The sequence below is a fragment of the Chelonoidis abingdonii genome, chromosome 2 (genome assembly GCF_003597395.2).
Source record: "Chelonoidis abingdonii isolate Lonesome George chromosome 2, CheloAbing_2.0, whole genome shotgun sequence".
NCBI classification, from domain to species: Eukaryota; Metazoa; Chordata; order Testudines; family Testudinidae; genus Chelonoidis; species Chelonoidis abingdonii.
In genome coordinates this window covers 301,318,945-301,333,201 of record NC_133770.1, presented here as the reverse complement: position 1 = coordinate 301,333,201, position 14,257 = coordinate 301,318,945, and the positions used below count along the sequence as shown (strand labels likewise).

The 14,257-nt window shown below is 58.9% G+C and overlaps 1 protein-coding gene across 1 annotated transcript in view; it reads right to left on the bottom strand.

Moving 5' to 3' along the window:
- BOP1 (BOP1 ribosomal biogenesis factor) overlaps positions 1–14,257 on the bottom strand; it is a 91,162-nt gene that overhangs the window by 34,701 nt on the left and 42,204 nt on the right. The window lies entirely within an intron of this gene.

The following is a 14,257-nucleotide window of genomic DNA, read 5'->3' as shown; positions in this document are numbered from 1 at the left end:
CCCGGCAAAGCCCCAGCCTCTGGCCACAGAGGCATTGCTGCTTTGGGGGAGCGAGTGGCCAGAGCACAGGACCGGAAGCCAGCGGGGCCTTTCGTGCAGACCCGTAGCGTAGCCCCCATATGGCCCAGTTAAATGCAGCTGGAGACCCAGGTAAACAGCAGGGACTCAGTGAAAACCAGATGCTGCAGCCGAGCATAGCTTCCTGGGGAAATAAATGACACACGTAGGCCTCGGCAGGATCAGTTAAAAGCGCCAGGCAGAGCAAAAACTGCAACAGGAGACTGCTCTAAGCCTCTTGGGCAGCAGGTGAGGGGCTCTAGGGTTTTCTGCTGGTCTGCAAAGCTACCCCTGGCCCTGCCAGGCTCGAAGAGGCTGGAGGGAAGCACCCCCTGGAGTCAGGGGGCTGCAGAAAGTGCTGGGCTCCCACTCACATCACCAGCAGACCCACAAAGCCCGCAGCACTGGAGTGTGTGTGAATCGCGGGGGCTAATCCATGCTTAGGTAAAGGGAATGTACTTTACCCAGCATGCTTTGCACCAAACCTCTGTGTCCCAGAGCACTCACTGCACCCCCTTGTCTCTGAGAGGCTCCAGGCTGGCAAAGACAGGGCCTCTCGTGGGAGCATTCACAGCACTAGTGGCCCCCGAGCCAGGCTCTGCCAGGCGTGACTGGCCAGGAGGACAGATGGGAGGGCGTAGGAAGGAAAGCAAGAGGCCAGAAATGAGAAGGTGAGGCCACAGGGGAGCAGCAGCACACAACATGGGCAGTGGGTGGGGGGAGGACAGGAGCTGGACGGGGCCCCCCCACTGCCCGGGCAGGAGAGCATTCCCTGCCCCGAGAGGGGGTGGGGCTGAAGGTCTTTGCCCCAAAGCCCTGGCCTCACCCCAGAGGTGCATCGCTGGAGCAGATGGGACACTGTGCCTGGGCTACCATCCCTACCCAAGCATAACCTCGGTGCCAGCACATCATGGTGTGCCCTGCTCACTGCCAGCGCTAACCAGCCCCCAGCTGGAACAGACAGGCCTGGGCCACGAGAACCCTACAACATGGCACTCCCGCGCCAGCTCTCCGCTCCGCCGAGCAGGGGTGGGTACGTCAGAATAGAAAGGGGGAGAAGGGGCATCCAACGAGACTCCAGCCCAGGCTGTGAAATACCCAGGAGGAGCCCGGTGATTCCCACCCCCGACCCCATTCTGTGCACAGGGCAGAAGAGATGAGGCCCGTAAATATAAAAGGAGCAAGCACCACAGCTATTCACCCACCCAACGGGGCTCCTGCTCCCCAGGGCTGCTCTCAGAGAGACTGCCAAGGAAACAGACACCCCGGGTGTTCAGGACAGTCCCACATGGGGGTGAGACGACAGGCAGAGCATCGGAGGGAAAAAACTCAAGCCATGGAAAGTGAGGGTGGGAGGTAAACACATTCGCCGGCCAGGAACGCTCAGCGCTGGGACGCAGACGGGCCAGGCGGGGGAGGACATTTCGCTGGCTTCCCTCTCCCGATAAATCCGTGCAGAGGAAAAGGGGATTTGGGATTTCTGCTCCTGGTGAGCCCGGGCCACAGAGCGGTGTGGGCTCACCTGGCAAAGGAGGCTGTCGCAGGATGAGCCGGGCTCTGGCCTTGCAGCCGCAAAGACAGGCTGGTCCTTGGGATGGGGGAGCGCATTCTCCCTGCCGGTCTGCGGGGCTGCTAGCTACATAACCAGCGTGAGCAGCTTGCGCCAGCGCAGACAAGCCGGCCGAGCTGAGCAGGGATGTGACACGAGCCCTGTAACGCAGCAGGCAGAGCCAGTCCTGTTTCGGGCCTAACACGGCTGAGGCCTGGCGGGCACCTGAGCCTGACACATGCAACGTGCCCAGGGTCCAGGGCTGGGGGTTTTAGGTGGGCACTGGGAACCACTCAGCTTTACCCGGCTGGAAATGGTTATTTTGTGCAATTCGTTAGCAGTGGCAGGGCAGGAGAGCGGGGGTTGGAACGACTCTCGGCCTTCAGCGCTGAGCCTGGCAGAGGGGGCTGCAGGCAGCTCGGGCTATCGTTAAAAATAAGCGGGGAGGGGGAGACTCATTCAGGGCAGCGTTTTTAGATCCTTCAGATCAAGTCCTCAGGCTCAGCACGTAAAAAGCATTTCCCCATTCCAGGAGACGGTACCGGCTGACACCCTGCACCCACCAGGGTCAAGGGCCGCGGGTTTTACAGATGGGACAGGATTAGAACCCGGGCCCCCAGACACGGCAGAGTCTCTAGACCATGCTGCTGTGAGCGCACACTGTACCTATGGCTGGAAGGGCATTTCTCATACAACCTCCTTCGTTCACATGCTCCCAGAAGCATTCCTTGGGGGTTGCAACGTCACGGGCCCAAGCAGTGAGGAGTGCGCAGAAGATGTGTGGGGCTTCCCCCCGTGTGTGCCCCTCTCTCCTCGACCCCAGAGGTCCCACTAACCACTTCCGTAAGAACGTACCAATAACTTCACCCCAGGTGAACGTTACAGCTGCCAACCTGGGGGCAGGACTGGCCCTCCAAGGAGGAAGCAGAAGCAGATGCAGAAAGGAGGAAGAGTTTGCCGTGGGGTAATTCTCCCACTGCACAGAACTGCGGTGTCTGAGCAGCATGGGGGTTGGGCCCAGTGCTGTGTTACTAGCTGGCTGAGAGTCCCGGTGAATCGCAGGAAGTGGGGGTTGCAGGGTCCTGAGTCCCCCACACTCCATGACACTGGCACACTGCCGCGCACTCCCACCCCAGCAGAGGTGAGGTAGCGCCCCAGGACGAACTCCCAGGATTCATGGGCCAGGAGAGTATTTCCAGCCCTACAGGTTGGATGAGAAGAAACTGCCCTCAGCTGCAGGGCAGCGCTGCACCAGGCCAGCCGCTAGCTTCCAGCCCATATCAGCTTGGTGATGGCGCAGGTAGGTCCAGGACTCTCACAACCGCAGCTCAAACTGGGGGACAGGCCTCCCCATGCCTCAGTTTCCCATCTGTGCAATGGGGATGGCAGCATGGCCCTGAACCCCAGGGATGTGGGGAGCAGCTCAGATACTGCCAGGGGCCCATCGCCGTAGTATCTCAGGGACAGGTCCAGTCACTGAACTGGGTTTTCAAAACCTGGGTCTAAGGATGTGCTGGCCTCTCAGCAGCCATGCCAGAGCGCCCCCCCGCCCCCCTCCTTCCAACCGTCACTGCAGACCCCCCATAGCTCCCAGCTCTGCCCCCCAAATCTGAAAGTGTTGCGTAAAGCTTGTGCTAGGGGACTGCACATCAGGAACCTCTTGACCAAATGACCCAGTGATTTGCTTTCCTCTGATCACACTCAGCCCCACTGCCCAGGAAAGGGATAAAGACTGTGTCATGATCTCGTTACCCGAACGGCTAACCTAAGCCCTTCGCCATCTCTGTGTAATGAATGTTGGTTTCCTTAAGAACACTGAAGGCAAACTGGAGCGTGGATTGTAGTTCACTTTATAATTCCACTCAAACCAGACATGATGGTTTCAGGGTAGAAGTTCCAGAAGACGCCCCTGCCATGCACAACACACGGTCCCTGAAAGCTGCTCAGACTCCCAGTGCAGGGTGCAGCTCAGGTTCAAGGATCTCCGCATGTGATCTTGAGCCACCCAGTTACCACGATAACGGATTGTGGAGCCCTGGTCTCGGTGCACATGTGCACTTCACTCCTTTCGCCGGGTCAGGTAAGCTCAGGCCGATCCAGAATTACAAACTTTACCATGAATAACTTTTTCAATGCCGCCCACCCAGAGAGGCGCTTGGGGCCATGCAGTGCCTGAGAGAAATCCCCAGGGCCTGAGATCGGTTTGGGGAGGGTTACAGTCACAGCTGGAGCTCCAGGTGCGTGCAAGGGAGAGATCATTAGAAACCAGTCTGTGATGTTCTGAACATCTGATTCTTTCTGGGGGGCTGTAGCCTGGGAACCCCTTAGTCAAACACCCCCCGTTTCAGCCCACTAGCCTGACCCTACATCGCCATGAGGTGCAGGATGTTTTATAAGATAATCCACGCAAGAATCCAGCTCTTACAGCACATAGAAAATCAACCTGCAAACAGACGACACTCCTCAACCCTGCCACTCTGCTCCAGCATCCTGTAGGCAGGGTAGCAGTGCCCGAGCCTGGAGCCCGAGGGCAAGACCTAATCTCCCATACAAAGGCCCGGCCCGGCCAGGCTGTAAGTGCAGGTCCAGGTAACCCATGACAGAGAGGTGGAGAGATGGTGGGGGGAAGGGACTGATTCACATTTAACCAAGTCCCAACGTTTTTATCTCTCAGTGTCTCCTCCCCCCACCCCTTAGCACAGGCCTCAGAAGATCTTTGGGGCAGGGACTGTGTGCACGCGCTCTGCCTATCACACCATGGGCACTACTGGCATACAGTAAAGAAGTGGTATGGATTCTGCAGGGCAGCTGCATTTGGCCTAACGTCACCAGTTAGCCAGCCCTGCTCTTTTGAGGGTCCAATCCTGCAAGGGGATCAGTGCCTCCCTGGAAACAAGGCCTTGGCACCGGGAGGGGAAAGCAAGTCCCCAGAGCGTCCCGGGCAGCTAGGTAGGAATTAGTTTGGTGTGACACAGCCGGGACAAGAGGGCAATTTTCCACAAGCCAAGGGCTCTAGTCTCGGCCGGGCCCCCCTCGGTGCCACGCTCAGCACTGCCGAGCAGCAGCCGTGGCGGTAACCATCCACGGCTCCGATCTGGTGTGAATTAGGGACGCCCGAGCAGCAGTAGCAACCCGAGCTGAAGCCGTCGCCAGTTCTGCTGCCTGGGGTTTCTGTCTGTGTCTCACCCCCCACACACACGCGCTGACCCTCTCTGCTCCTCAGCAGGGCTGGGATGTCTCAGCAGCAATCTTCAAACCAACAGCAGAGCCACCGGGCCTGCCGCCAGCCGTGCAGCTTTATGGCACTTTCATACTTGTTAGCCAGACAATCGCCCAGGGATCATTCTCCTGCCAGCAGCCGCTCCGAGCAGCCACTGCTCTGCTCTGCTCGCTGCTCCGCTCCCCCCAGCCCGCCTTTATCTTTGTTCCCCCCGCCAGCCTCCCAATCACAGCCCTGAGTCACCCCCACCGGCACACAGGGCCGATGGTAACTAAACATTCACCGCCGGGGGTTGGGGCCTGGATGCGGGGGGGAAGGGGCACACCCAGCACTCTCTTGATCCCCCCCCCCGAGCCCTAAAAAGCCAGCTGTGTTTAAAGCGGAAGGTCCTGTGCTCAATCGAATCTGAACCCAATCACTTCCATGCACGCCTCCCCGTCAGCTGCCTTCCCTGCCGCCAGGCACTAAACCGGCACAGGTGACAATTCCAGGTTAGCCACGAAGGCCTTGGAATGCTCTCCGAGAAGAAAGGGGAAAGCCTCTTTAAAGGCACCTTTCTAGCAGCTGGCGACACGCCGCCCTCGGGGCCCTGCAGCCCGGCACGCCAGTCACTGTTGCGACGATACGGAGGGGTCGCCGAACCCCTCCCTGCCCATCTCCCACCTCCTCAACAGACTCGCATGGGTCCCATCAGGGCACCCCCCTCGGCTCCTCCACATTCTCATCTTAGAGCTGCTTGGCAGCAAAAACTGGCACACAGCCCCAGGGACTCCGAGCGGGGGACTGCCTCAGGGCCGGGACCAGGAGGGACAAGGAGGACTGATCAGACAGTGAGCACCTTTCAAGGGACACTCCAAGAGAAAGCTGGTCACTGCAAGGACAGGCCGTGCAGGAGTCTGGACCTCGCTCCCTGCCCCGGAGCGCCCCACACAAACACTCGGGAAATCAGACGGGCTATGCCACTCAGCTCACTGATCTTGAAGTCTATGAGTCTATGTATGAGCTCCAGAGCACTGCCAAGGACGCAAAGTAAACGGCGAAACGGCAGAGTGAATCAGTCTCTTTCTCTCTCATTTCCCCAAGCTCTGGTAACCTTCGGTGTGACAGAGAACAGAGGGGAAACTCCCCGCCAGGGACTGCCAGCCCAGGACTCCCCCAGGACTGTGCAGCCCCGTGCTGGAGGGGAGAGCTAGACTAGACTAACACCACAAATCTGTACAGCTCCTACACTTCCCAGTCCCAGACCTTCTCCTGTGCTGCACTCTGGGGCTGGAAGAGACGGGGTGCACACCTAGATACGTGTCCCAGACTTACCAATACCAAAGGGCTCAGCTCCGAGGAGGAGGAAGCAGGTGTGTGGGGAAGGAGAGAAGCAGCTAACATTCAAAACAAAAAACCTTGCACGCCACATTCAAACCACAGAGTCACTAAGAAGGCGCCTAACTCCCAACACCCCTCATTCGGCAGGGCTGCACACCCCACACACGTGGTAAGGACTGAACGACAGGTGGCAGGATACAATGGGACAGTCTGCAACCCCCAGCGGTAACAGAGCTTCGGGATCTAGTCCTCTACGTCAGAGATAGGGAACAACAGGAAACGCCGTCACCGACTGGCGGGGAGTGACTGGTAAGGGAGGTACAGTCCCCTCGGCTTCCCACTCATTTCCAACCCACGGTTTCAAACACCCCTCAGTGTCTACATTTCAGACTCGCGTTTCTCCAAACAGCAGGGACAGGCCCACCGGCACCACCCAGCCTTGCCGCCGCTCAGGTGTATGCCCAACAAACCCTGCTGGAGCAGCTGTTCCTTCCAAGGGGAGCAGTGGGGGCAAAAGACACATCTGGCTTCAAGACTAAGCTTGATCCGTTTATGGAGGGGATGGTATAATGGGATAGCCTAGTTTTGGCAATTAATTCGTCTTTGATTACTAGCAGGTAAGTATGCCCAGTGGTCTGGGATGGGATCCGAGTTACTACAAAGAATTTTTTCCTGGGTGCTGGCTGGTGAGTCTTGCCCACATGCTCAGGGTTTAACTGATCGCCATATTTGGGGTGTGTGACGAACTGGGAATGTTCTTAATGTTTGCTCTGAATACTGTGTTGGTGCCTCAGTGTCCCCTAGGCAGTTCTTAAGTATCTAGGTGGTGGGATAAGGGTGTGTGATTGCTGCAGAGCAAAGGGCCAGTGCCCCTAAATGCCTGGCACTCTGTCTCCTAGCAACTGATGGCCTGGGCCCCTCCTCTGCAAAGGTGCCAACTGAAGGTGTTGGAGACAAAGGGATCAGGTGACCTCCTGGCCCGGGAAAGGAGCTGAGCAGAGAGGAGGGGCTGGAGGGAGGTTAGTCTGGAGCTACCTGGGGATAAGGAGTGAAGTGCAGACCTAGGGGTCTGGCTCACTGCCCCCCAGAATGGACCCGGCCGAGGGGTCTGGTTTGCTGTATCTACAAGCTCTGTTTTAGACTCTGTTCCTGTCATCGAATAAACCTCTGTTTTGCTGGCTGAGAGTCACGTCTGACTGCAAAGTGGGGGTGCAGAACCCTGTGGCTTCCCCAGGACCCCGCCTGGGTGGGCTCGCTGTGGGAAGCACACGGAGGGGCAGAGGATGCTGAATGCTCCAAGGAGAGACCCAGGAGGTGAAGACGTGTGAGCTTCTTGCCCTGAACAAGTCTGCTCCAAGGGAGAGGAGGTTCCCCAAAGTCCTGACTGGCTTAGTGGGGAGCAGTTCCAGAGCATCGCCTGGGGACTCCGTGACAGGGTCGAGAAGGAATTTTCCTCCAGGGCAGATTGGGAGAGGCTCTGGAGGTTTTTCGCCTTCCTCTGCAGCATGGGGCACGAGTCACTTGTTGGAGTATTCTCTGCAGCTTGAGGTCTTCAAACCACAATTTGAGGACTTAATAACTCAGACACAGGTTGGGGGTTTGTTACAGGAGTGGATGGGTGAGATTCTGTGGCCTGCGTTGTGCAGGAGGTCAGACTAGATGATCGTAAAGGTCCTTTCTGACCTTAAAGTCTATGACTCGATGACTCCTCCCCCCACACTGAATGCAAGAAACCCGACCAGCTGTTCTGAGTGAGCAGAGAACGGAAACGGTCTGGAGATGTGAGCGCTCACCATGCCTGCCATCACCCTAAAGCTGCCTTTTCCCCTTCTGGCGGCAGTTGTAGCGCTGGCCGGGTACAGACACAGCGTGGCCAGAAAAAACGCATGCGCCCTGCCCACAGTACACCTTCTGCCACAGCTGCCGCAGGTGGAGCTGCACCAGGGCTGAATCTGGCCAGTCACTGGGGAAGACAAGGCCTACGTTGGTACTGCTGCCCCTGTTCTCAGCCCGGCCATGTGCCACGGGCCATGCTGGACCTCGGTACAGCCGCAGCAGAGCAGAGAGACACCCTGAGGGCAGCAGCTGGGAACGAATGTCTGAACCTGGTGAGGGGCTCGAGCCAGAGCTGCGCAGCGGGAAACAGCCCCCAGTCCACTCACCACAGGAAGGGTCTTTCCCCAGCCATCTCAGCATTACTGATGGGAACTGGCTACGGGCCCTGTGTGCTCAGGACCACTGGAGAGCAATGGGGGAGGCCAGGACTGCAAAGCCCAGTTCAGCCGGGCTCCTCCTCTACTGGAGAGAGTGCTCAGAAGCACTGCAGCTTTGTACGTCCCACATGGCAGCCCTGCCATCTCTTGCAGCAATGCATGCTGGGACTTCAGAGCACCTACCCCACCACACTGGTCATCACTATTTTTAATTTCAAGGTCACTGGCTGCCAATTACTCGCTGAGTGATGGGTTGATCCCAAGGTACACCGCAAGGGCTTGTTTCAGGCTACAAATGTTTATGTCCAGAATAACCTTTACATGCATGTTACCTGCCCTGAGTTAAGCAGCAACTGAAGAAATCGAGTGCGGACAGTCCCCAGTGGCCAGCTGCACTGCTCACGCAGGGCTCTGGGGGAATTTCCAAATGATGCCTCGCAGTAGGGCCAGTGGGGGCAGCCCTGCGGCTTCCAGCACAAACAGCACCAGCCACACGGCCCAAAACACTGCAGAAGGGCCGGGCCAGCTGGCACCTCCAGCTCCAGGTGTTCTCTGCAATGGTGGAGACAGGGCCTGGCCTAACCGTCAGAGACCCAGACAGCCATGGCCGGCTGCAAGCAAGCCGTCAGCAGGAGACGATACCGCTCCAGACCTGCACGTAGGTCACAGGGCAGGGGAAGGAGGTGAGAGAAAGGGCTGCGTGACCTGGAGCATTAGCCCGACATGCAAAGGTGCACACCTGGCTCCAGGCACAGCCGTTCTGTAGCAGGAGCTGAAACCCTTTACCACAAGTGTTTACACAGAGGGGGCTCGGCTTGGCTATGTCACCGAAGTGGTACTGGTGGGTGGGGAGCCCCATGGCGAGAATGGGAAGGCTGGCGGTCCCTGGACCCCCCTGCTCGCTCTCAGACGACACATCAACAGGCAGATCAGTCCAGCATCTCACTGACTGGTGCCAGAGCCCTACCCGCCCACCTGCCTGATCGTTAACTAAGTCGCCAGCAACACCAAACAGGGCCCATTCAGAGAGCCCCAAGGCAGGGGAGCCTGCCACAGCAGCAGCAGCAGCGCCCACACCTGGGTGACAGTGCCCTTCTCGCTCCAGCACGGCCCCCCCTTGGGCCCCAGTGCTGCAGACTCTCGGTGGTGGGGTTTTCTCCCGGGCGAACGCACGCACTCACCAGGATCTCTGTTTACGAGCGCTCGAGTGAAACACTCAAAAGGAAAAACAAGAAAGCTCAACACACTGCGGCAGCAGCGCCAGTCCAAGGCTCCGGCTCTGCACCAGGGATCAATTTCCCCCAACCCTTGCACAAGGCTGCGTGGCTCCAGGGAGCTCTAAGAACAGGAAGCCAGCGGTGTAATTTTGAAGGAAATTCTCAAAGCCAAGCCATTAAGGGCTAAAAAGGAGGCTGCATCCAATCCTATCGGAACAGAACAAAATAAAACACACCATAATGGCAAGTTCAATATTGAGAGTAACCCAATTCCAGATTTCCTCCTCTTAATCCTCCAGGAACCCGCAGATGGCTGAGGAAGGGGGGCTGTGCCCAGCCAGTTGAACAGGGGCTGTTTCTGCCATCGACCCCCGCTCTGAAACAAGGCTAGCTCCTGGGAAGCATCACGGGAAGCGGGTGGTGCAGAGGACTTCCAAGTGGAGGTAGAACTGGAGACAGGTACACAGGCAGGACTGCTCCCCCGCCTGTGGTCAGTTCAGCTACCAGGGAGCTCCATCTGAAAGGGGCCTGGCACACTGATTGCCTCGGTCTCCCCTTTCGTAACTCTCCGACTGCACACTGAGCACGCTGGAGCCCTACACCGATGCAACATTCATCTTGCTGGTTAAGAGGAAATCCACCATCACATACACCTCTTCTGGTCTCATGCATTGGGATCAGACGCGGCATATGGACCATGCCTCCAACCAGCTTCAAATCCCAAACCCGGCAGACGGGGATGGACCCACTTACATCCTACCATGTTCCACTATGTTCTCTGAGCTCTCCCCACTTCCCCGTGCAGCTGGGTGTGCCGTGCATGTAGGGAGGTTTGCAGGGTAGGAACTGCAGACTCTAGTCACCAGGATCTGGGTTTGAATGAACGTGGACAGGCCAAACCAACCCCTGTCAGCCTGCAGAGCTCGTCCATAAAGCAATCTCTGGAGGTAGGTCAGCACTGATTCTCCTCCCCAGGGCTCGATGCACCTTTCCCAGAAACCCCCGTGTCACACACTCCCGGCAGAGAACTGCCCAGCACCCCTGGCCCAGGGGCGTGTGGGCACAGGAAAGGCAGCAGGTACCTCTGAAAGGGCTTGGGGAGACCAGAGTGCTGGCTCCGTGGTCTCTTGGCCCCTGCTGCCCAAAGCTGCAAGCCTAGATCTGCTGGCAGCAGCTCTTTAGAGAGACGCCATTTCCTCTGAGATCCCTGGGCAGCAACCTGGGAAAGTGGCGTCCCGGAGAGAACAGCCACAGAGCCGAGTTTTGCCCCGAAGCACCGTACACCCAGTGAGCAGCAGTGGGCATCTGCCCAGGGCTGTGCCGCTAGCCACACAGGTGGAAGCAGAAAACCCCAGGGTCCAAGGGACTGCAAGGGTCACCGAGTCTAACCCCACCCAGCAGGGGAAGGAGGGCGTAAAGGGAACGCCCAAGAGAAGCCAGAGGGAAGCCCTTGGCCTGTCTGTGAACGTCATCCTCCCTGTGGAGTCGGGAAGAACCTGTGCAGGCCCAGCTAGCTCCAGCAGCCCGAAAGGACGTGTTCCAGCAGCGCTCCAGCTAAGCCATGCAGAGCACACCTGTCACGGCCGGGCTGGAGGCTCCAGGCCCACGTGGGGGCGGTGCGTGGAATGGGGAAGGGAGCAAAGCTGGGCTAGCTGGCTGCCTTTGGGGAGTAGAGGGACACACCAGCCATGCACCTTCTTGCTGCGGCTGTCGCTCCTCCAGCGGCACTTGTGCGATCGCACGGCAGACAGGGTGTTGACATGTAGCAGACATTCCCCGCAGAGAGGCTAACAGCTGCGTGGCACAATCTGCCATGTCAAGGGTAGGCCCCTCCACCCCCGGAGCCAGGCCCTCCGCTATCGACTACCTGTCCCCACACACCAGGGAACGAGCTGCCATGCTCATCACCTGATCCATCACATGGCGCTCTGCCGGCATCCCTGCTTCGCACCTGCCAGGAAACACAGTGACCCTGCTGGAGCGAGCACCTGGCAGCGTTGCTTCCCCTGATTTAGCTGCTGGTAGGTGTTTTTGCCCCTGCCCGGGCTCACACACTCAATGCCTGCCAGGTGGGACTCCCCAGCGCCAGCAGCAGCAGCCCTGGCTCCAGGGCCAAGATACCAACATGGGCACAAGCTGCCACTTCCCTAGGCTGAAAGAAAGGAGCCCGTCAGACCCAGCACCAGGCCGACGACACCTTGGAGGGAGCAGCGGGTGCTCGGGAGATACCCCCCTTCCGCCCCACGTTGCATTTGCCTGCTTTAATCCTATTGTTTGGAAAGCAGGCCTCTCCCCTCAACAGCAGCGATCGCTTCTGGCTTGGGCTGTGCGGTTTCCCTCCAGTGCCGGACCCCACCCCCCCAGGCCTCCATCTCCTCCCCTTCCCCCCTCCAAAGCAGCTCCAGCTGTCAGTGGCTCAGATTGGAAGTGCAGGTATGGGGCTGGCTTGCTGCCCGGCTCCCTTGTGTCTGTCTGGTGAAAGAGGAAGCCAGTCCACCTCTGGAATTCTTCACTCTCTCCTCATTCCTACTCTCCCCACTTCTCTCCTGGGGCTGCGGGGTCAGTCTCTCTCTCTCGGTCTCTCTTTTTTCCCTTGCCCCTATCAGATTACAATGCAGGCAGTGTTCACTCCAAATCCCCCACTGCACGTTAATTCTGCTCCTCTGTCTCGAACTACCAAACTGCCTTCCTGTGCCTCCTGTCTTTCCAGGCCTCCTCCGCTATTTTTTATCTCTGACAAATAGTGCACGTCAGCTCCAATTGGAGCCAGCAGGATGGGGAAGGGGCTGCGGGAGCAGCCTGCATCCCAGGAGGAGAGCGAGCACACAGGCATGCGGACCAGGAGCCAGATGGACAGCACCAGCGGTCCCTCCCGAGAGCTCGGAACAGACACCCTGGCCCCTCCCCAAGCCCTTGGCTGCTGTGTTCAATGCAGTGTTGATCCCACAGTCCAAAGGGGAGGCATCAGAGTCCAGTGCTTGGAGTAGGACTCCTGGGTTCCGTTCCCAGCTTTGACACAGACTCTCTGGGTGACCATGGGCAGATTACTTCATCCCTGTGCCTCAGTTTCCATCTCTGTAAAAGGGGGATCATACCAGCTGGCCTCACAAGGTGGCATTATGAGGCAGAGCTGTAAAACGCTCAGTGGTAAGTAGGAGGAGCACAATCTTGGGGGACAGACTCATGGGGCGACTGCTCAGGGGCAGGTCTGGCCCCCAGATCGAAGCTCTGCTGGGTCCCACAGCGGGGGTGCAGCAGGAGAGCACTCACCAGGCCCCAGCTTGGGCAGGAGACCTTCTACAGAGGCCAGGCAGGACAAGGATGACAGCACAGGAAGGGACCGGGAGCAGGGCTTTGCACCCCCTTTGGAGTGAAGCAGGTCTCAGCTTGCCTCACCCGGGCCAATGGCTTCCCTCTGCAGGGAGAGGGTGGGCAGCAGAGCTGGACCGCAGCTGTCTGGTCTGGCTGCGGGCAGCCCTCTTTGCCACGTGACCCCCCTAGCCCCACACTCCTGTAAGTAACAAGCCTCTGGACGTGCAAACTGCCCCCCAGCTGTTCTCAGAACACACCTGGCTGACAACCACAGGAGTCACTTTCCCAAGCACGCTCAGTTGCTGGCTCTGCTCCCTGGGGCAGAGGGGAAGGGGCAGCAGGTCTGAGTCCTGGAGACCCCAAACCTGGAGGAGCTTCTCATAGCCAGGGGCCACCCCATCCCCCTCCCCGGCCCTGTCACAGCCACAAGAACCAGGTGGCAAAGGCAGAGAGATGGAGAGCACAGGGCCCGCTCAACACTAGCAAGGAGGGGCAGCCCAAGGACACAGCCGCCCAGCATGCAAGGTGCCCGTGACCTCCGACGACCCTTCGGCAGGGCTGGTCCCCTGCCGGCTATCTGCTCCCCTGTGGCCAGGCTGAGCCGAGTCCGGCCATCGCTAACGGCAGCTTCCCCAGCCACACTCAGGAAGCTGAGCCCCCAGCATGGCAATTGCACCGTAACACGAGAACGGCCACACCGGGCAAGAGCAATGGCAGGTGCAGCGGTTGGGGCTGGGGGAGTCACAGGGAGTGACCAGAACAAGGTGATTATTGAGTGACCAAGCCCCCGTCATCCCCTCCCAGCTACTGGCACTAGGAGGTTGAGGGACACCCAGGGCATGGGGCTGCGTCCCTGCCCATCGGGGCCAATAGCCATTGATGGATCTATCCTTCAGGAGCCGACCTCATTCTCTCGTCTCTCACCCAGGACGAGGCGGGTGCTGCTCACCGCTGGGTGTCTGGCCTCCCGGGCGCAGGCAGACTAGAGCCGTGTGAGGAAGGAGCCCAGTGCACAGCCCCAGGTCCGCCAGCCTGGCAGCAGAGCAGGGTCTGGGGCAAACACTGTTCCCTTGCAGCAGCACAAGAGCAGGGGAAAGCAGTCCTGACGCCACCACCTCTCCAGAGCCCTGCTCCCCCACAGCTAGGGCTCGAAAGCGGGCTCCATGTGCCATGGACCCAGGGGGGAGGTGGGGGCGGGGGGAGACAGAGCATCTCCTGGCAAAGAGGCGCGATCAGCTGGGATCCCCCACCACACACAGGAAGCTTTAAGGCAGTTAATGAGGGGGAAAGCGCTCACTTGCTTCCTCTCCTCCCAGACCATAGTGGGGACAGCAGAGGCTGCCTTGGTGCCCTCCCCCAGCCGCAGCCA